The following is a 23,712-nucleotide window of genomic DNA, read 5'->3' on the forward strand; positions in this document are numbered from 1 at the left end:
ATATAAGTATTTTTATTAATAGGATTTTTCGAATTTTTTAATATAATGATGCTAAAAACATTTGTGAATCTTGAAAACAAATTATTTATTTATTTTATTCTTAATTTATTTTCAAAAAGAATTTTTAATTAACAAAATTTATTATACATATTTCAGTTAAATTAGATTTGTTGATGCCTGCTTTTGTCTTCTCTAGGTTGAGATAAAGAAACTCAGTTCCATAACATTCAGACATCAATAAACAAAAAGAAAAAAAATTAACCAGAAAATTTAATAATTTTTTTTTGTATAAAAGCGTTCTTGTAAGACAAAAACCTTTTGGTGTGAAACGAAAATTTACCAAATTGGTCAACAAGAGGTTTTAAATTGCTTAAGTAGACTTCAAATTGGTCAACAAATTCAAACCAAAAAGTTAATACAGTTGAAGAGGCATCTTTTGTAATTTGTATATAAGGGCTCATACCTTATTTTCTGAATGCAGCAATTTGTCACAATTAGACACTTCCAGCTCCTTTAACTTGGGCCAGGGCCACTCTAAAGTAGATATCCCAAGGCAAAAAGTTGTAAATTCTGGCAAGTCATTAAGTTTTAAGAAAGCCACATGCGGAAAGTCAAATTTAGCAATTCTTTCTTCACCGTCTTCTTTGGTAACAACCTCCTTTAGTTCTTTACAAGTGCTTATCTCGAGGTGTTGGAGCTGCTCGAAACTTTTGATCATAGAAGATGGAAATACGTATTTTAGTTTTTCATAGTTCTTCAAGATCAAACGGGTCAATTTTCGGGGGCCAGAAGATGTTTTTAGAAGTTGAGAGTGCCAGATCTTTTCGGTATTGGTTCCCTGCAGTTCTAAGGCCTCCAAATCGGGTAAAACAACCTGCACTCACAGTTCATTGATTTAGAAGTAAATAATTAATAATTGTTTCTCATAGTTGTGTCATGTGGCAAGTCTCACACGTCAATTTTTTCTCTTTCAAAAATTGCATCCATTTATCAATACACTTAAACAAACAATGAAAGCAAGAGTAATGTTGTACATACAAATACAAATTATCTTTTTATAAACTATTTTTAATTTATCTTTAAATTAAAGTCATTCATCTTATAAATTTATATGAATGAGAGTTTGTATAAAATGTTTCTACACAAAGTATTATTGTAAAAAATAATTGTTTTTCCTTTATTTAAAAGTCTGCCCTTAGTCTTTGACTTGCATGACAAAATAATTATTAAAACAGAACTGAATTATATTGATACCATTTATTATAAATTTACTTATTTTTATAGTTATTATTGAAGAAAGAAAAGAGGCTCATACCTTGCATTCTGAAGTGCATATTTGTAGTTTGTCACATCTAGACACTTCCAACTTCTTTAAACTTGGCCATTCTGAAGTGTGTATTCCAGGGTAGAAAGTTTTAAGTTCGGGTAAGTTTTCTAGTTTTAAGAATTCTACCGATGGAAAGATAAATGTAGGAGGTGCTTCTGCTCCTTCTTCGGCGACAATCTCCTTCAACTCCTTACAAGAACTTATCTGGAAGTGTTGGAGTTTTTCAAAGTTTTTCACCAAAGAATATGGGAATACATATTTTAGTTTTTTAATGTACTTGATGACCAAACTAGTCAAATTTTTATAGCCATCAGAAATTACTGGAAGTTGACTGTCCCATATCATTTGAGAATTAATTGCTTCCAGCCTGACATCTACCAAATTGGGGAAAACAACCTACATCCAAAGTTAATTGTTTCAATATGTTTCAATGTCCTCAATACTAAGAAATTCAGCATTCTTAAAAAATACAAAAAATGAATATTTAATATTTATTCTTTCATTTTTTTTTTCAAAAGATTTATCAAACATATTTTAATTTTCATGGATTGTGCAATATTATATATTTCCTGTTAATTTAATTATAGATATTAGCTTTTATTGTCTATTTGTTGAAGTTATGAAACTAGAATATGGAAAAAGAAAATTAACTTGAAAAAGTGATGATTTTGTAAAGAAAGGCATTGTTGTAAAACAAAAACTTTATATTATGAAATTCATTATTTTGCATCAGATAGGAAGTAAGTTAATGGTATAAATAAGTGTAGCACAATTAGAATTAAAATCGTTGGTAAACAAATCCCTACCAAAATGTAAAACACGTGTGTATGTTGAAGAGGCTAGTGACAGTCTCCTGCAGTACTTGTTAATTTTTATTATTATTATTATTATTAAAGAAAGAAAAAAAGAAGCATACCTTGTATTCTGAAGTGAATATGTGTAAATTCCTACAATCAGAAACCTTCAACTTCTTTAACTTGGGCCAATTTGAAGTGTGTATTCCAGAGTAGCAAGTTGTAAGTTCTGGTAAGTCTTTGAGTTCAAGGAATTCTACCTCTGGAAATACAAATGTAGCAGCTGCTTCTGCTCCTTCTGCTCCTTCTTCTTTGCCAACAATCTCCCTTAGTTCCTCACAATTTCTTATCTCAAGATGCTGGAGCTGCTTAAAACTTTTGACCATAGAAGATGGAAATACATAATTTAGTTTCTCCATATTACTAATGATCAAGTGTGTCAAACTTTGATAGCAAGAAGACATTGTTGGAAGTTGGTTGTCCCAGATCATTTTAGAATTAATTGCTGCCAGTTCTAAAGTCTTCAAATTGGGGAAAACAACCTGCATTCAATGTTAATTTTCATTTCAATTTTTTCTCATATGAAGTAAAAAAGCAATAATTGTTTCTCAACATTTGACAATATGCCCCTGGCCCCTGGGGTTAGAATCTTAATAAAGAACTCTCTACCTGTCTAATCTTTAGCATGTGCAAACAATTGAGATACGTCTCGTACAGAAACTTTAGCATGCTAAAATTCTAATCATAAATAACTTTTTTTTTTTTTTTCATATAGTTTAATAAAATACGAAGTAAAGAAGCAATAATAGCTTAATTAAGACTAGAACTAGAATGAATGAACATTTGACAAAATGACAAATTGTATGTCCACAGCTTGGTTTAGAGTAAGCATCGAAAATAAATTCTAGTGACAAAGTTTTAACTGAAATTTAAAATCATGAGAAGAATTTATGAAAAAAGATGAGAAGAATAACGCAATTCTATTGTAATCTTATTTACACTATTTTTTATTTATTATCTGAGGTTTTTTTTTTTTTTTTTTTTTATGTGTTAACAAAAGAAAATAAATGTCAAAAGAAAAAAAATTAGAATAGATAACTACAAAGTTATTGCAAACCAAACCTTTCCGTTAAAAAGTGGTGTGAAAGTATCAAGCTCATCTTCCAAATTATTATCATTGGACTGTAAATTCGTTGTTGATTCCTTCTGTCTCAATGGCAATGTTGAAGGTGTCTTTACTTCTGAGTAGAAGCTTGCAATCCTTGGAAGATCCGTCAAAGTCAGATAGCATAATTGACGAAATTCAACTCTCTCAATTACTTCATTGTTGTTGACATTATCTTCTCTTTCTGCAACAAAAATCTGTTTCATATTCTCGCAATCTTCCACGTGGATCGTTTGAAGATGTGGAAGGCTTCTGGAATTGGAGGATGAGAAGATATTCTTCAATTTATCACAATGCGCCACTTCTAGAATTTTTAAGTTGGAGAAAGAATTTATTGTGGGTTGACCATAACATATCTTCTCCAAGTTAATCAGATTGAAAAGAATCAGTGACTCCAAGGCAGGGAAGGCATCATGAGGTGTGCACTTTATCGAATCAACAATAAACAAAACGTTAGAATTATTGTGGACACGAAGATGTTTCAATTGTGAGAAACCCTCTTTGTCTAAATCAAAAACAACATTATTGATCCCTTCCAATTGGTCTAAGCATAAGAACTCAACATTCTTGAAACCCTGCAGATTGTCTGACCAAATGGTAGAATTTAGCTTTAATTTCAACGTCCTAATTGAAGTGATAGGCTTATCAAAACTGAAGCTCTTAATGCTCATGTACTTCCAATCAGAAAATATGTACGAACCACCAAACCCAGACGACCCAGCTCCTATTGATATTTTGTACCTATCCAGCTTTTTGGTGAACAAGCCTTCTGGCACAATCTCGTCATCTTTGATATCCATTTCTAAAGTGGTAAGTTCCCGCAAATGCTTCAACTCCTCAAGACTAGCATTACTTCTTTGAACATCGCGTCCTTCAACCTCCCATAAAACAGAACATCCATTCGTATACAACTCCTCCAATCCAACCAAGTTTGATAACACGTTTGGTGCGATAACTTCCAACTGCTGACAATAGCTTAAATCTAACAACTTTAATTGAGTCAATTGACCTATTTCCTTAGGCAATTGCTCAACACTTGAACCACGTAAGCTAAGAATTTTTAATTCCGTTAGCTTTCCAATGATTGCTACATCTTCAAATTTACTATAATCCAAACACAATGTTTGAAGGTTTACCAGGAGACTAAGCGACAACTGCAAAGAGGAAAACTGCATTCTAGTCAAATCTAGAACTTTGAGTTTTTTCATGCCTCTGAAAAAATTATCAGGAAGTTTTACATGAGAATCTCCAACCTTGGTGTTCATGAAGAGAGATTCAAGCTGCGGACAATCCAAAAACACCATACTACGATCATCAATAGTACTATCACGTACAAATATCTTTTTGCAAATTTTTAGTCTATCCTGATGAGGCCATTTCCACTTTATCTCATTTCTCACGGAAAATACTTGATCGTCTCTATCTGCAATCGACAAAGCAACTTCTCGAACAAAATCATGCATTGAAAATGATTCGTAGGTGTGACCGTTAAGTAATAAACATGAGTCTTTTAGGTCATAGATCAATGTATTTACTTTATTTCGTGCTTCTTCCATCGTAAAGATTCCTTGAAATACATCCAAACCTATAACATATTTGACCAAGTCTAAACTGAAAGCTTGATGTCTCATTAGACTACAAAGCAAAAAGGTTTTCTGTAGATCCTCATCTTTTAAGTACTTGTAACTCAACTCAATCGCTGCATATGCTTCTTTCATATCTCCTGTTAAGTTTTTCCGGGAAGACCTTTTCAATTGTCGCAGGGCTTCTTTCCACTGAAATGAAAGTCTATTGTTTTCTAATGCCTTTGCTACAGTAACTATAGCAATAGGCAAACCTCCACATTTCTTACATATTTTTTCCGCGATAGTTTTAAACTCTGGTGTTTCAATAAATTCACCTGCAAGGAAAAAAATTATTTAATTTAAAATTATTAGTTAGAGGTAGATTGACAATTATTCTGTTGAAATTAATACTTTAAAATTTGAATTATTTTTTCATGTTATATTTACTTTAATTTTTTTTTTGGTTCACGTAAAAAACATAGGTAGTTGAATTTATGTGTTAAGAAATTAAAAAGAACAAATTTGACCTAGAGATCTAGAGGGCCAAGATTAATAAATAAAAGTATTCGAAATTGTATTATATAATTATCAGAAACTATGAAAACCAAGAAAATATCACCTGCTGTCGCCTTAAACAGTCTCCAACTGTCTTCACCATTTAAACAGTACATCTGTAAAGGATCAGGACAACCCATCTTCCGCAATAGTGGTCGTTCTCTTGCTGTCAGCAACAATTTACATCCCCTATCATCAACTTCATCAGGAATTCCGACACTCTTTAAATCAAACTCATCCCAAAGATTATCTAAAATAATAAGGATCTTCTCCTCTTTCTTCTGCAATCGTTTACACAGCTTACTCGCTCTCTGAGTCTCTTCTTCGAATTTCACACCTACGTTACGCGCAATTTCTTTCTGAATCATTTCAATGTCTGGAGTTTTATTTACCTCAACAAAAATCACCACATCAAAGATCTTGTCTTTCTTGGCTTGCCTCCCTATTTCCTTCACTAGAGTCGTTTTTCCGATGCCACCCATCCCGTACACCCCAACGTTAACATTAGCATCATTTAACGCCTTGAGTATATTTTTGAAAGTGGAATCTCTTGATATGAAAAGATCATAATTTTTGTCCGGTTTAAGCCACAAGTCCTCCAGAGTAGTGGGATAGGAAACCTCACCGAAGTCATTTCGTTGCTGCAGGAGTGGAGATATATTATGCTCCTTTATTTCGAATGCTTTCTTACCATGTTTGTAGCGGGTGATCAAATCAGGACAAAATCCCTTGAAACATCGGTCGTTTGCTTTCTCTGCAATCAACTGCTCTGCTTCATGAATGATGGAATTCACTTTATCCTGCCACTGCCTAACACTCTGTTTGATCTTTTCCACATTGTTTTCAGCCGCAACAACCTTATTCTTCACCTCCTCCTTTGCATCCTTCAGCCTCCAGACTTCTTCTTCAAGATTGTCTAAGTTGTTCCTGTGGTTGTACAAATACATAAATCGGCGCCCAATCGGACGAGCAGACCACTCGCCAACCTGGAGAACAACACTCACCACAGCTTCCACCATTTTCAATTCCTTTTCCTTTCTCTTTCACTTTTTGTTTTTGAAGTTTGAAAAAATAGAAAAGAAGAAAAGCAAATGAAAATAAAACAGAGACAGTAACAGAACAAAGCAGAGAGCAAAATCAAACAACAGTAACGTTTTCTTGATTGAAGAAGGAGATTATTGTTGCTAAAGAACTGTCTGATTAAGAAATGAGGGAATGGAAAACTAATTCTTTTAAGAAAAAAAGGAGATATAAGAAGATCGAAGAGTGTTTTTTTTTTTTTTTTTGCTTTTTTTTTTTTTAAGAAATAGATAAGGGAATGGAGGAGGATCTAAAATCACAAACAAAAACGAGAAATAAGAAGATGGAAGCGGGAAAGTTTGCTTTTTTTAGCTACAAAAGAGCGAAAAATCAGGCCATCTGGTTTCTAGAGAAAAGTATTCTTATAGCAATAAAAAGATCAGAGGTAGCAGCCCCTGAAGATATCAGAAAGAAAGAAAGAATAGTGAAATAGCAGTAGAAAGAAGTGTTTAGAGAGGGGGAAAGGAGATGAATGAAGAGAATAGTGATTGATAGCAGTATGAATGAGAATGAGAATGAGAATGAGAATGAGAACGAAGACGATAATAGCAATGAGTGGAAAAGAGAGGCGGATGGTAGAATATATGAGGAAGTTACTCTGGGGCTGTGTTTGGTCAGGGCAATGGAAAGATTGCTTCGGAAATCTATCATTGGATCCGTATGTTCTCTTGCTTGGTTTCAAAGTAATAAAAAATTACTATAAACTTTCATTTCCGTAATAAAAAATTACTATTGGGATTTTATATATATTTTATCTTTAATTAAATATCATTTCCTGCACGACTGTCCTCAAATATTTATCCAATAACAGACCCCTTAAAATTAAAAAATTAGCAATACTCTAACTACACAAAAATCTAAAAGTTAACAAAAATATCTTTAATCACTAGAACTACTGCTGGCAATCGCTTGATCAAAGCATGACTGATAGAATCTAACTAATCGTATATTGATTTGGCTTTTTTTTGACCATATTAAAGGTCAAAAATAGTCGCATCTTTTTCAAATAAATCTGGTTAAAAACGGTCAGATTATTATGGATTTAGTTGATTTGATCTGACTGAAAACAATTAAAGCAATCCACGGTCGGTCAGATCCTATCAATCATTTGCTATTTGAACCATTGCAGTCGGTGACTGACGATAGTACTAAATGATTAAGGGTATTTTGTTAAAATTTAAACTTTTATGGTTTATGTGTTTTAGTTAAATTCTTAAATATAAAGGGTTAAAAAATTTTATTTAATAATAATAATAATATTAAAAATAAAAGGTAATTCAATAAAAGTTTTTATCTATAATATTTTTTTCTTTCTAACTAAATATCTTTATTATTTATACTTATTAATCTAACTAATTATATTAATATAATAGTCACTTATAATCTCCAAAATTAACTACCTACGGGATAATTCTTATTTTTCGGTTAATTCTTATTTTCGGTTCAGGAACCAAGCGTAATATAAGTGAATTAACTTTTGCACCCTAAGTCTTCGATAAACTGTCGCACATATATGGCCTATTTTTCTTGTTAGAAAACAAAGCAAAAGACATGGTAGTGACCACACAAACATTGAAACGGTTCAATGAACATGTTGAATAATTGATGAGAGCAGATTGCTTAAGATGCTCTGACACATACTGTAGGGGAGGACAACAAACAAATGGACGTGACCAAAGTTGCAGACAGCTAGATAGTATCTAATTGTTTGTGGTTGTGGCAGAGAGGTAATGCAATAATTGTATGTAAAGACCGAGAAAAACATTTAAAGCTTTACATTAATTGCCTATGGTTGTGGCAGAGAGGTAGTAATAATTGTATGTAAAGATCGAGAAAAACATTTAAAGCTTTACATTAATTGTTTGAGGTTGTGGCAGAGAGGTAGTACAATAATGACGGAATGGAAAATTAATTCTTTTAATAAAAAAACGAGAAATAAGAAGATGGAAGCGGGCAAGTTCACTTTTTGTAGCTATAAGAAGGAAAGAGTAGTGAAAAAGCAGTTAGAAAGAGGTGTTTAGAGAGGTGGAAAGGAGAGGAATGAAGGGATTAGTGATTGGTGGCAGTAACGGTATGAATGAGAATGAAACAGTAATAACTGTTTGAAACTCGATTTTGGACGTCAATTACTTGTACATGAGAAGTATTAAATAGATTTAAGAATCACACGCGATGGATCCATAAGATTTGAATATGGAACTGAGATGATATATTTTACAGAAAAAATAAATAAAAGATTGACAAGAGGGGTTTTTATAGTGGTTCGGATGCAACAAGCGACTCCTACATCCACTGTTATTTTATTTGATCTCTCCCTACTTCTATGAATTTGTCCGTAAGGCATACAAAGATAAAGAAATACAGTGCCTTTACAGAGAGAAAGAATTGAAGCTAAATCTCAGCCTAGCATCTAGCCTCCCTTCTTTGGGAAGAGAAATGCCCATTTATTCACATTTGCACTCAATGCAATAAGTGTTTTGCAAGCTGCCTTGACACGTGGAAGGCTCTCGTCCATTCATCTCTTTGAAATGAGATAAAGTTCGTGAGAATATCTTTGGAGATATGGGCTTGGCAGCTGGTATAGAGAGACATTAATTGCGCTGACATAGGCTTGACTTTTGAGGCATAACAGAAGCCCCCCAGTTTTTGAAGTGCGTAATTGCGCTTCAGAAACTAAGTCTTTGATCTGAATTGATGCAGTCTCAAACTGAAGAGCTCGAACTGAAATCTGTTAGGAAGACGATCAGAAATCTGTTAGGAAAACAACCTGAAATCTGTTAGGAGCGACCAGAAATCTGTTAGGAAAACGACCAAAAATCTGTTAGGAGTGACCAGAAATCTGTTAGGAAAACGACCAGAAATCTGTTAGGAAAACGATCAGAAATTTGTTAGGAGCGACCAGAAATCTATTAAGAGCTCAACCTGAAATCTGGTAGGAGAACGACCTGAAAGGTCATAACGAGCTCAATCTGAGCAAAACGAGCTCAACTTGAGAGCAAAACGACCTCGACCTGAGAGGTCAAAACGAGCTCAAAAAGCAAAACGACCTCAATTTTAGAGGTCAAAACGAGCTCAATCTGAGCAAAACGAGCTCAACTTGAGAGCAAAACGACCTCGACCTGAGAGGTCAAAATGAGCTCAAAAAGCAAAACGACCTCAATTTTAGAGGCCAAAACGAGCTCAACTTGAGAACAAAACAACCTCGACCTGAGAGGTCAAAACGAGCTCAAAAAGCAAAACGACCTCAATTTTAGAGGCCAAAACGAGCTCAACTTGAAAACAAAACAACCTCGACCTGAGAGGTCAAAACGAGCTCAAAAAGCAAAACGACCTCAATTTTAGAGGTCAAAATGAGCTCAAAAAGCAAAACGACCTCAATTTTAGAGGTCAAAACGAGCTCAACTTAAGAACAAAACGACCTCGACCTGAGAGGTCAAAACGAGCTCAAAAAGCAAAACGACCTCAATTTTAAAGGTCAAAACGACCTGAATGAGCAAAACGACCTCAACTTGAGAGGTCAAAACGAGTTCAATGAGCAAAACGACCTCGACCTGAGAGGTCAAAACGAGCTCGACCTGGAAAGGTCAAAACGACCTCGATGAGCAAAATGACCTCAAATCTGCTAGGTCAAAACGACCTCGACCTGAGAGGTCAAAACGACCTCGACCTGAGAGGTCAAAACAAGCTCAATGAGCAAAACGACCTCAACCTGGTCAAAACAAACTCGATGAGAAAAACGACCTCAATCTTAGAGGTCAAAACGAGCTCGACCTGAAAAGGTCAAAACGAGCTCAACCTGAGAGATCATAACGAGCTCTACCTAAGAGCACAAGAGATCAGCGATCTCAGCGTGTGATCAGCGATCTAAACACGCGATTTGAAGCTAAAGATCCGCGATCTAAAGCTGAGGATCAGGATGGCATGGGCGTGCGATTTGCGATCTGGCCACGCAATCAGAGAACTCTTATGCGTGCGATCTGCGATCTGGCCACGCGATTGGAGAATTCTGATGCACGATCGAAGAATTCTAACCTGTGCGATCTACGATCTGGCCACGTGATCGGAGAACTCTGACGCAGGTTTGAGACCTGAGCACGCCATCAAGGAACTCGGACGCAGGTTCGAGAATCGGACCTGCATGGGCCACCAAACTGTTGACGCTTGATTTTGGACGCCAACGACTCGCATGTGAGAAGCGGTAAGCGGACTTAGGAATCACACGCGATGGATCCATGAGATTTGAATATAGAGCTGAGATTATATATTTTGCAGAAAAAATAAATAAAAGATTGGCAATAGGGGTTTTTATAGTGATTCGGATGCAACAAGCGACTCCTACCTCCACTGTTATTTTATTTGATCTCTCCCTACTTCTATGAATTTGTCCGTAAGGCATACAAAGATGAAGAAATACAGTGCCTCTTACAGAGAGAAAGAATTGAAGCTAAATCTCAGCCCAACCTCTAGCCTCCCTTCTTCCGGAAGAGAAATGCCCATTTATTCACATTTGCACTCAATGCAATGAGTGTTTTACAAGCTGCCTTGACACATGGAAGGCTCTCGTCCATTCATCTCTTTGAAATGAGATAAAGTTCGTGAGAATATCTTTGGAGATATGGGCTTGATAGCTAGTACAGAGAGATATTAATTGTGCTGACATAGGCTTGACTTTTGAGGCATAACAATAGCAATGACTGGAAACAGAGGCGGATGGCAGAATATAACTGGAGTGAAATAAGACTTCATCAATAGCTGTAGGTGGAACCCAAAATACAGGGCTCTGTTGGCTCACTTGTTTTTAAAAAAATTTTGAAAAAAATTACTACGTAGAATTTAGAAATTAATAAAAATATCTTTTATATTTATTTATTCACTAAACACTTCTATAATAAAATATTAAAATTTAACAAAAACATCGTTTATCTATCTATTAAATATGGATAGTCGATCACCATCGTCAGAGATTGGCCGAAGTCATCGTATCGATACATGACCAGTTAGATCTTATCAATCGTGCATCGATATGGTATTTTCTAGTCAGATTAACAGTGAATCTGACAAGCAAAGACCAGATCTATAGTTAAATCTAATCGTATTTACTCGTCAATGATGGTCAAAGATACAATCATTATTATTGACAGTATATGTTAACTATCGTTGATGACTGGTTACGATTAGATCTAGTTTTTTTTATCATATTTACGGTGGATCTAATTGAAAAAAACTAAATCGATACATTATCGATCAGATTTAATTGATAATGCGTCATACCACGTTCCGATGATATTTAATTGTTTGTCGTTGTGGCAGAGGTAGTACAACAATTGTATGTAAAGACCGAGAAAAACATTTAAAGCTTTATAATAATTGTTTGTAGTTGTGGCAGAGAGGTGGTACAATAATGACGGAATGGAAAACTAATTCTTTTAAGAAAAAAACGAGAAATAAGAAAATGGAAGCGGGTAAGTTTACTTTTTTTAGCTATAAGAAAGAAAGAAAAAAAGGAAGAGTGAAGAAGCAGTAGAAAGAGGTGTTTACAGAGGTGGAAAGGAGAGGAATGAAACAATAATAGCAATGACTGGAAACAGAGGCGGATAGCAGAATATAACTGGAGTGAAATAAGACTTTATCACTTCATCAATAACCGTATGAGGAACCCAAAATATAATTAACAAAAGGTTCTACCAAAGAAGTGAATAGTATTGTATATTGGCTCAAATTTGGCTACTAGTTGTTAAGGTCAAAACAGTCTTTATGCCTTCTTAGTTCTATATAGTATATAAGACTTTGTTTCTTTGTGTTGGTTGTCTTTAGAGTCAAAGTGCAGAAAGACTAGGGTTTGTGCTTTTAGATAGATAATACTATAGGATTAGGGTTTGTGTTTTTGGATAGATAACTATGTAGGATTAAATTTGGCTTGATATTAGTGAATATTTATGTAGCAATATTTCTTTTTAGAAAATACAAATTTAAACTTAGAAAGAAGCTATAAGTATACAACAATAAATGAGCCAAAATTCTGAACACAATAGTTTATTGTATTTAATACTAATAATCCTTAACATGTCGGACACAAGAAGGTTAAATAGGGGATTAGGGGTGAAATATATCATGTCAATAATTGAATTGTTTTATTGAGAGATTTATTTAAAAAAGAAAAAGAAAAAGAAAAAGTTGGTTTATATCAAAAGTCTTAAGTCTTCTGAGTCAGCTAAAAAGACAAAATATGGAAAGCAAGATGAATTGCGCACAAATTCAAAGAATTTATTCCACAATAAAATAGAAAAAGTCTTAAAAGCTGTGCGGTCTTGGATAGAAAGGAGTCAAAAGATGAAATGTAATAATCAATTAAAGTAGTTGCCTTGTGTTTCGTGAACAATAGATAATACCAAACTATTACAAATATTGCGGGTGCGCATGATAAAGATAGAATTATTGATATGACCAAAGTTAAAGTGACCCCCCAAAAATAATAAAATAATTCCTAAATATTATTTTAAGTCTAATGAAAATTTGAGAGTACATGATAGTGGCCGAGAGGTAGGTTAATTACTATGTATAAGAAGAGTACTGTTGGGTATATATCTTCATAATTTGATTTCTAGATGAAAGACCCTTTTAAGTCAATACAGAAAAAGCAAATTGAAAGTCACAAAGACAACCCAACAACTCTCAGCATGATAGTTAATACATGGAGAATTGGACAGTGAAAGTAAATATTTATTTGATTGTGGGAGACAAAAGGGCGACGGATGGGACTAAAGCTGAAGTGAGCATCTCCCTTTTCTTTAGTGCTCATATTAAAAGCAAAACTTTAATGAGATATGCAATTATGAAAATCTTTTACCTGCCCCCTTTCATTTTCTGCCTCAGGATCTTAGCCCTTTTTTTTTCTTTGGTTTTCTCACTCTCTCATTGTACAATTTGCTCCAATGAAACCACACTATCTCGATGCAGCCCAAACATGTTTAAAAGATTCAAATATCACTAAAACTTCAAAATCAGCCGAAACATATTAGGATTAATATAATTTTTGGAGCTAAATTAGCTGGATAATTACCCATAAGAATAATGAGATGGTCATATCTGTTTTTATGATTGTTTATATACATTTGTGTTTTTATGATGGATCATCAATCATCAATCTAGTACTGATTTGTTCAACGACGACTTTGTTTGCTTTGACATGTTCTCAAATAACTAGATACTTAATGTTGATATGCTTACTATGACTTTTGCTTTTATTGTTTTTGGCCAAAAACACTATAGTGGAATTATGGCAGTAAATTCTCAATGGCTTGGAAATTATGTCAACAACTTCAAGCCCCGAAATAAAACTCTTCAATCATATAGTCTATGATGTCGCCTTTAAAGCATGATACAAACTATGCTTCAGTGGTAAAAGTAGCAATCAAAGATTGTTTTTGAACTTCTCCAAGAAATGACCCTCCAGCTAATAAGAAGATATATCATGATGTCAACTTTCTGGAATCAAGGCAGCCAGCAAAGTTAGAATCTGAATATCCAATAATATCTTATAATATCTTATAGCCTTCACCGGTGAGAAAATGTGATACCAAGACATTAAATTAGAAAAACGCGAGTGGGAAAGAACTTAATTTACAATGTAACAAAAAAGTGTATGGGTTTTCAATAATGTCTTTAGGGAAATTCAACAAATGTTGACATACGCAACTTACAATAAGACTTTACACAATTGAGACTTAATTAAAGAGATATCACATAACATATCTAGAGATATTTGAACCTTTGATTGATTATAATTTCATTTGATTATCTGATATTCTAACGTTTGATCTTTGAAAGTAATAATTTGAGTGATAAACCTTAAGGGGGCATTTGGTTGAAGTTAATATCAGATTACTAGGGTGATGTCATTTTTATTACTTACATTACCATGTTCAGTTGTCAAGTAATATAACATTCTGGTAATCTTTTAAAACCAACAGTAATTACTTTTGGTTATATAAGTGGTAATCTGAATACTGCCATTTTCTTAGATATTTTAAGATTACTTGATAATCTCAATTTTGTTACAAATTTTATCCTAAAGGGGGCGTTTGGATCATCTAATATTTTCCTGTAGGGGTATATTATATTAACGGAAATAAATACCACCTTGAAGAATACTAGGAATGTTTAGAAAATGTGTTTGGTTGGTTTGGATAAATTGGTGAATAATATGTTTGCTTGGGAAGGTAAATAGAAAGGTATGTTATATAAATTACTAAATTGCCCTCCTTTATAAATATTAATATAATAGTATTTATTATTATTATTTTTTGAATAATTTCTTTTAAACCCCTGTATTTGAAATTTTGCTAAAACACCCTAGCCACATAAAACTTTGATTTGTAGCAAAATCACCCCCACCCACCCCAAGCCACTACTGGCAGCTAGCCACCGACAGTCAACAGAATGGCGTATGATTGGCTGTATATGGCTGACCGTATGTCAGCAAAGCCAGAAATGGCCATGGACAAATCCATGGCTGAAAAACGACCAGATATATGGCCATTTCACGGCCAAAGATGTGTCTATGGCTATGAAACGGCCACAGATCTAGCCATGAAATGGCACGGCCAAAGATCTGGCCTTTTCACGACCACATCTTTGTCTGTTGGCCATGAAACGACCATAGAAATGTCAGATCTAGATAGAAAAGGCCTTACTGACACATGACTTACCAGATTCCACCGATCGTGCACCATTACGATGACTAACGTCGAAGGCCAGCGGTGGTAGTCACGGCTGGCGGAGTCATGGCCGACGGTGGTCTTGGGTGGCTAGGGGTATTTTGTTAACTTTTAAACTTTTTTATAGCTGGGGTGTTTTAGTTAATTTCTCAAATGTAAGGGGGCTGGATAATTGTTATTTGGTAGACATTTAAGGACAACTGTGTCCGAAATAGTTTTTAATTAAGGGCAAAATGGATAGAAAAATCAACTTATCCTGGTAATGTTTTAATAACACTCTGTAACAAGGTAATAAGATTACCATCCACATTACCAACAATAAACAACATTTCCAATAAAAAATTACCGTAATATTTTATTATTTACAAAGTAAACACATGAATCTTGCAAAATAAACAAAGATTACCCCTGTTATCTTATATACCCCTAATCCAAACGACCCCTAACTATTAAAATTTTTGGAAAATAATGATCTTGTTTTGAAAAAAATTTACAAAAATATTCATGAACTATTTTTTCCTTATATACAAAATTTGTAGGACATAAATACCCTTGAACTTAAAAACAATTATCCAAGATTGGTGGCTGGATCTAGCCACCACTGCCGGCTACTAGCATCGGAACGGTGCATGACCGATCAGATCTAACTGATCGTGTGCCGATTTAGCCGTGTCTCTGGCTGAAAAAGGCCACGATTCTACAATAGAGGCTGTATAAATCAAACTTAGTGCTATCAAACATGTTAATTCACATAACTTTGCTTTCCTTTCTTTCAAAATTATTTTGTCCCCCACTCGGTTAACTTTAAGCCAGGGACTATTATATTTAACATGGCTTTTGGGCCTACCTTCCCTTCTTTCAAAACAATTTTGTCCCTCAAATTATGATGTGTATTGATTTAGATATTTAGAAAATTTTTGTCTTATAAACATGTGCATAAAACACTTTTCCCTACTAAAGAATTGGTTTATTTATCAGCTGATTACAACAACTCTATGTGTTCAACTAATTTATTGAGAAAATTGTGTTGTTATGTGACCTATTCTCTGTTTTCATTAGTATTTGTCTAACTAATTAACTAATTTAAAAAAAAATATGCAAACCCTATATACTTTTATGATCTATCATTTCTGATATTATAATGAGGATGGTCAAAACTGTAAAGAACTCTCTCAATCTATGGGACCCAAATTAATTTTATTCTAGAATGGTGTGTATAAATGTCTTCTCCCTTGGCCTTCTCTTTTTCACTTTTTCTTTATTACAAAGGTCAACAATGAAGATCACATTTTGCCTTGTAATTAAATCTCCTCTTACCTCGCTTTCTCTTTTTTACTTCTTGTCCCCTAATTGATAACTTTATATAAAGGTTTTTACATTATTCTTATCATCTAATCAATTAACTATATTTAAAGATTATCTTCTTTACTTTCTACCGAAATTTCTGGGAAAAAGGAAGCTAATCATGTTTTATAATATCAAGAAAATAACTCCTGATAGTTTATATATATGTTGTGATACCAATGTTCTAAATGCTTTCATCTCATTTCCCAAAAGTCCAAAAATACTTTAACAAAAGTTGTACCAAAAAAAAAAAAAAAAATCTTCACAACTTGTCAATTACGTGATATTAATGGCCAACAAGGTGATCCAATTACTTAATTTTGAAACTTTTATTAGGGTGGTGTTTTAGCTAAATTCTCAAACGTAGTGGGTTAAAATTTATAATCTAAATAATAATAATATTAAAATAAAAGGGCAATTCAATAATCTATATAACATACCAACCAATTTATTCTAATCTAACCAAACACATTTAATATAAAATTTACAGTAATACAACATTCCTTGAACCAAATACATTCTCAGTAATCTTCAAGGTAATTTATCTTCCCTTTAATATAACATTCCCAGTAATACAACATTCCCAGTAATACAACATTCCCTGAACCAAATATATTCACAGTAATCTTCAAGATAATCTATCTTCCTCTTAATATAATATTCCTAGTAATAAAACATTCCCTGAACCAAATACATTCCCAGTAATTTTCAAGATAATCTATCTTCCTCTTAATATAATATTCCCAGTAATACAACATTCCCTGAACCAAATACATTCCCAGTAATTTTCAAGATAATCTATCTTCCTCTTAATATAATATTCCCAATAATACAACATTCCTTGAACCAAACTCACCCTAAAGGTATGTTTGATTAGGGGTAATCCCCCATTACTGAGGTATTGTCATCTTATATTACTTAGATTATCAAATTTGGTTATCAAGTAATATAAGATTTTAGTTATCTTCCAAAACCAATAGGGTGTGTTTGGTTCAGGGAATGTTTTATTATTGGGAATGTTATATTAACGGATAGATAGATTACCTTGAAGATTACTGAGAACGTTTTGGGAAATTTGTTTATTAGTTGATTTGAATAAATTAGTGGGTATGTTATATTAATATGTTTGGTTGGAAGGATAAATGAGTGGGCATGCTATATAGATTACTAAATTGCCCTCATTTTTAAATATTAATATAATATTATTTTTATTATTATTTTTTGAATAATTTTTTGTAACCCCTTACATTTGAAATTTTGATAAAACACCCGAACTGTATAAAACTTTAATTTGTAGCAAAATCACCCCCACACACCCCAAGCCACTCCCGACAGCTAGCCACTACTACCGGCAGCCATTGATGTCACCATAATGGTGCACGACCGGCTGGATTTGGCCGATCATACACTGGTCAGAAACGGCTAGATCTGGCCATTTTACAACCAAAAGATGTGCAAGAAATGGCCATAGATTTGGCTGTGAAAAGGTTAGATCTTTGGCCGTGGTCAGAAACTGCTTTACCGGCTAGATTCCATCAGTCGTGCACCATTATAGAGAATGTCGTTGGCAGCCGGCGGTGGTGTTTGGTAGCTGGGGGTATTTTGTTAACTTTTAAACTTTCGTGGTGGGGTGTTTTAGCTAAATTCTCAAATGATGGGGGTTTGGGTAATGGTTATTTGATAGACATTTGAGGGTAATTGTGTCCAAAATGGTATTTAATTAAGGGAAAAATAGGTATAAAAATAAGATTACCTAGGTAATCTTTTAATAACACTCCTACCCTCTATAGTACTAACAGTAAACACTATTTGTAATAAAAGATATCCATAATATTTTATTACTTGCAAACCAAACAAGAGAATCTTGAAAATTAAACGAAGATTACCCCCATAATCTTATATGACCCTCTACCAAACGCACCCATAGTTATTACTGTTGGATATATAGGTGGTAATTTGATTACCTTTATTTTCTTAGGTATTTTAAGATTACTTGGTAATTTTAATTTTGTTATAATCTTACCCTTTATAATTAAAATTTTAGGATAGTAATGCCCTTGCTATCTAAATAGCTTACAAGAATTTTATAGACAATTTTAGCCTTATACTCAAGATTTTTAAGACAGAATTACCCTTTTACTTTAACCAAATTACAAAGACCCTAGCCACCCCCAGCCATCACCCTAGCCACCCAAAAGGACTCTCGAACCAAACACACCCATAGTAATTACTGTTAGTTATATATGTGGTAATCCGATTACCTCTATTTTCTTAAGTATTTTAAGATTACTTGATAATCTTAATTTTGTTACAATCTTACCCCTTATTAATAAAATTTTGGGACAGTAATGTCGTTGTTATCTAAACAGTTTACAAGAATTTTATGGACAATTTTAGCCTTATGCTTAGGATTTTTAAGTTAGAATTACCCTTGCACTTCAAAAAAATTACAAAGACCACAACCGTCCCTAGCCACCACCCTCGCCAACCAAGAGGACTGCTGACTACTGGCCACCACCGTCAGTCATCGTCGTTAGTCAACAGAATTATGCACAGTCAGTCAGATCTGGTTGACCATGCACTAGTAAGGTTGTTTTCAACTATGGATATGTGTTCCATGGTCGAATGGCTAAAGATTTGACTGTGAAAAGGCCAGATTTGTGGCTGTTTCATGGCCAAAGATGTGGTCATGATGAAACGGCTAGATCTATGGCCATTTGATAGCCAAAGATATGGCATGAAACGGATAAATCTGGTTGAAAATGGCCTTAATAGCGCATAGCCAGCCAGTTCCGCTCAGTTGTGTGTCATTCAGGCAATTACCAGTGATGACTGACGGTGATGGCTAGCGGCTAACAATCCTAGGAAGGTGGCTGGGGTGTTTTTGTTAAGTTTTAAACTTTTTTGGTTGCTCAGGTGTTTTAGCTAAATCGGAAATATTAGGGTTAAATAATAAAATACAAATTAATAATAATATTAAAATATAAGGACAATTTAGTAATCTAACCTTAAAATATAAGGTACCCACCAATTTATTCCTCCTAACCAAACATATCAATATAATATACTCCCTAATTTAATCTTTTCTATTCAAACATATTTTTAATACGATTCCCATTAATCTTCAAGGTTATCCATCTTCCCATTAATATAACATTCTCAGTAATACAACATTCCCTAAACTAAATACCCCCTAAGGGTATTATGATATTCTCCTAATAAATGATAATATATAGTAAAAGTGTGAATGTCTAACCAAAAATGATCTTTTATTGTTTGGATTAAATTATTTATTTTTAGTTTCACAATGGGTTTAAATGAAATCATGTCATCCAAATAATCAAATTATAAACAAAAAGGATTATATGGGCCAAAAATTGCATTGGGCCTGATGAGGTTCAATAACGAAATAAAAATATTACGGCCCAGTGCCTTAACCCAATTTCGGTTAAGCCACACTTAAATCCACCTTGTGGATTGACCACTCCATGAGTTAGGTTTTCCTACAAGTTAAGCTAAATCGAGCTCAAGCTGTTAGCCCACAATCATCACAAAATATGAATCAGAATCCTATTTACTTTCCACTTTAGTCAAGATCCAAGATCTTACTCAAATTGGTAGTCTTAATCCGATAAAGGCAACTCACAATACTTCCTTCCTAATGTGAACTCCTCTACCAAGTAGGACACAGAGTCCTACTAGGACTCAAGCTCCCTTGAACTCCTATATAAACAAAGGTCAAGCCTCTCATTGTATATTCAGAAATCACCCATAGCTTTAGCTCCTAAGAATCTTCATTTTCCTTACCATAAAGCTTAGTTTCGATTAACTTTACCACCTTCAACCATCGCAAAGCTATCTTTCGGCCACTTTGTGTTAGTCTCGCCCTAGCCATATTATAAACCTTTTCCCGCTCTCAATTCTCACTCAAATACCTTCAATCGTGCTGACTTGAGTATCGAAGTGCCTACGGTAGACACCACACTGGTGTCAATCAAGCCTTCACATTCATGCTATCTCTTTGTGCAGATCCATTTGATTGCCAGTAGCTCGCTTCTTATGAGATTCGTCCCTTCCAAATAAACCATAAATTTTACCATCTATAATTAGGTGCCCACCGTGGGGCCTTGACAATCATTCGACTCTAACTACTTGCTCCGTTTGCTCTCACTCCCTCTGCTCACCCATCATTAATAAGAGTACTGAAACCCCTACACCTAATGTCGCCACTTAGATCGCGACTTTCACTACACTTGTGCAAGAGAGCAATGACAAATATCAAACCTTGGAAGTCAGAACACCGCCATTCGTGCAGAAAACCAAACCTTCCAAGATAAGGTAAACCAATTCTATTCCCTCAATGAGGCTTTGAGTCAGCAACACGCCTCTTCTTCTCGCCTCCTCATCCATCCAAGAGAATTGTTTAAAACCTTAGATCATGGAACCCTTGCAAGTCTATCCCATCACCATTCGGCTCCATCCGCTACTACACCTCTAGCCGAACCAACCCACATAGAGACCACTTAATTTATTAACCTCTCGGCCATCAAATCACTTGTCTAAACAACCTCATTCCAACTATACCAACTAAACACACTTTTCACCTTCCTACAAACACAAATCTTGCACTCGAGAGTCGGTACATCTCACCAATTGGTACCGTTCAGCTTGGCCATACACAGCAACCCAAATGTTTTCCCTCACCTACAAAACATAAGTATCTACAACCCATAGCAACCCCCCTCGAGCAATCCTTAGCTAAACAGTTATCCGAGATGGAAGCCATGATCCAACGTATCCCCAACATGCCCACACCTTTCAAGAAGAGCCAACCTCAAAGCTTTGATGACTCGTCCTTCGTCGACACCATGGCTTTCATAAAGAAGCCACACAAGTTCACCTTCCCCAACATGAAACTCTATGATGGGAACACCGACCCAAATGACCACAAAGCCTCTTACAAGTAGAGTATGTTCACCCCTGCTATTCCTCACGTTTTTTATGAATAGTGTATGTGTAAGAGCTTCAGCTCTAGCCTCATGGGACTAGCCCTCCAATGGTGCACCAACCTCTCCAACAACTTCGTTGCTTCCTTCACTAAGCTCGTGGATACCATTGTTAAACAATTTGCTAGTAGTAAGAGACTTGAGAAACTCTCTAACGACCTTTACAAAGTTCATTAGCATTGGAATGAATTATTCCGGGAATATGTGGGCCGCTTCAATAAGGAAAAGATCTCCATCCCCTATTGTAATCAAGAGACATTGGTCAACGCCTTTAGAAAATGGACACCTCCTTGATAGTGAGCTCTACAAGGAGCTCACTAAGTTTAATTGCACCACCATGGAAGACGTGCTTGCTTGACCATGGGTCAAGATCAAATGGGAGGAGGACGATGTCCATCGACCCAGATACATTTCATACGATAATTAGTACGATAACCGGCATACCAGACAACCATAACCTCGACACCAACACTTGGGGATGAGTTGGCATTTATTCATACCCGTCCATCCCCTAGCTTAGTTCGCTTAATGTCAAAGACTATTTTTACTTTGTTATTTGATCATATATACAAGGGTCCGATCTTAAGTTATAACTTAATCTAATAGTCTGTTTATACAATGTCTTAGTCAACTCTACATTGCAATAAAGAGTTTATTCAACGCTCATGCAATTGAGCTGTGATCTTTACCTCATTGGGATCAAAGTGCAAAAGTCATCATTCGTATGACTTGACACTAACACCGGGGAATAAGCTGACATTGGTACCTGCTCAGCTGGCTTTTCACTGAGGTTCAGCCAACCTCGGCCCATCACCACAACCACCACTTGTTGAAGGCAGTCCACCTCACACATTTCTATTAGATTCTTTAGCATCAAACTCAACATCCTCACTTGGGTCATCGTCACTCAGAATCTCGTCACTTGGCTCCGGTGGAGTTATCATGACATCTCTAGTTCTGGCCGAAAACTTTCCTTGAGTTCTCGTAATTCATCCTTGGCACGACTCAGCCAACAGAGGGGATTTAAACACCACGACCACTTGGGACGGCTTAGGAACAATAGACTAAGATCCAAAAACTATACCCTCGATTCAGTTTTTCTCTTGGTACCTGAATAAAGTCAATCTCACTTGGCTCTTATTACACAACCCAACCAAGCCTCACTTAGTACAGCTTGCCCTCTTCTACTTAGTGCTTGGTGCAATTTCCACACGGCTCGACACGCTGCTCTCCTTTGGCCTGCTTTACTTGCCCAGGATGTTGAGTCACATTCATACCCATGCTTGTAAAAAGTGTCATTTCTTCAAGGATCACTACATATGTCCTGGACCCCTCATGTTCATTACCACTAGACATGGTCACTCGGCTTGGTCTAACCTCACTCTTCTCTCGAGTGCTCACTTCAATTATATGTTGGCACACAAAGACTCACTTGGCTGAACCATACCCTTCACCAAAGTGCAAGTTGATCTTAAACCAACACCTCTAAGTCTCAGTAAAAACTTGGTACTCGTTCGGCTCGACCACTCAACTGCAAATATACCCTCTATTCTGCCTTGGACACCCGATCAAGATATCTCAAACACGATACTTGGATCTCCACTAAGCTCGGCCAGGAAATCTTCATATGGCCTAATAGATTTTCAAACACCTTCCAATACCGAAATAGGACAAAATAGTGGATTTTGACCCCCAAAACAACTTCCAATCAGGTTACCCAATTGCTTATGACGTCAAGCTTGAAACAAGATTTCTGTTGATATCTTATGGGCCCCGTAACTCCTCCCAGATCAAAAGTTATGATTGTTTTAAATTAACATGACCATTTAGGACATAAGGCGTGTTGAAACACCTATCTCCTTCTCCACTCGACTCCACTTGACTATCTGAATAGTAGAAATGATGGACGGAATACAACATTCAAAATGTCAAATCATCATTCGGCTCAACTCGGCCCCTCCATGGCATAGCCTAACGATCCAAATTCATTATAGGGTCAAAGGCTATTGCTCTCCACTAGGCAAGATAAGCCAAGTGGATCTCTAGGGCCTCTCATTCAACCTTCGTACACGCTTAGATTGAATCAGTCCACTCGACTCGGTCCTACCGAGCGAATCTTAGTGAACCAACTTGAACATCTTCAATGATATTGTCACTCA

At 35.2% G+C, this 23,712-nt stretch overlaps 1 protein-coding gene across 8 annotated transcripts in view; it reads right to left on the bottom strand.

The window, feature by feature from the left end:
- Positions 1 to 23,712, bottom strand: part of LOC116110377 — a 129,956-nt gene that overhangs the window by 8,526 nt on the left and 97,718 nt on the right. For 5 of the 8 annotated variants that reach the window (XR_004124888.1, XR_004124886.1, XR_004124889.1 and 2 more), the window contains exons 1-2: positions 1,316 to 1,719; positions 464 to 874 (exon numbers count right to left, since the gene is read on the bottom strand). The exons of the other annotated variants lie outside the window; for them this stretch is intronic. The gene's annotated coding sequence lies outside the window, so the exon portion shown is untranslated. Of the gene's footprint in view, positions 1 to 463; positions 875 to 1,315; positions 1,720 to 23,712 lie in introns of those variants that run through there. 8 annotated transcript variants of the gene reach the window in all.

This window comes from Pistacia vera, unplaced genomic scaffold (genome assembly GCF_008641045.1).
Source record: "Pistacia vera cultivar Batoury unplaced genomic scaffold, PisVer_v2 Contig601, whole genome shotgun sequence".
Taxonomy (NCBI): Eukaryota; Viridiplantae; Streptophyta; class Magnoliopsida; order Sapindales; family Anacardiaceae; genus Pistacia; species Pistacia vera.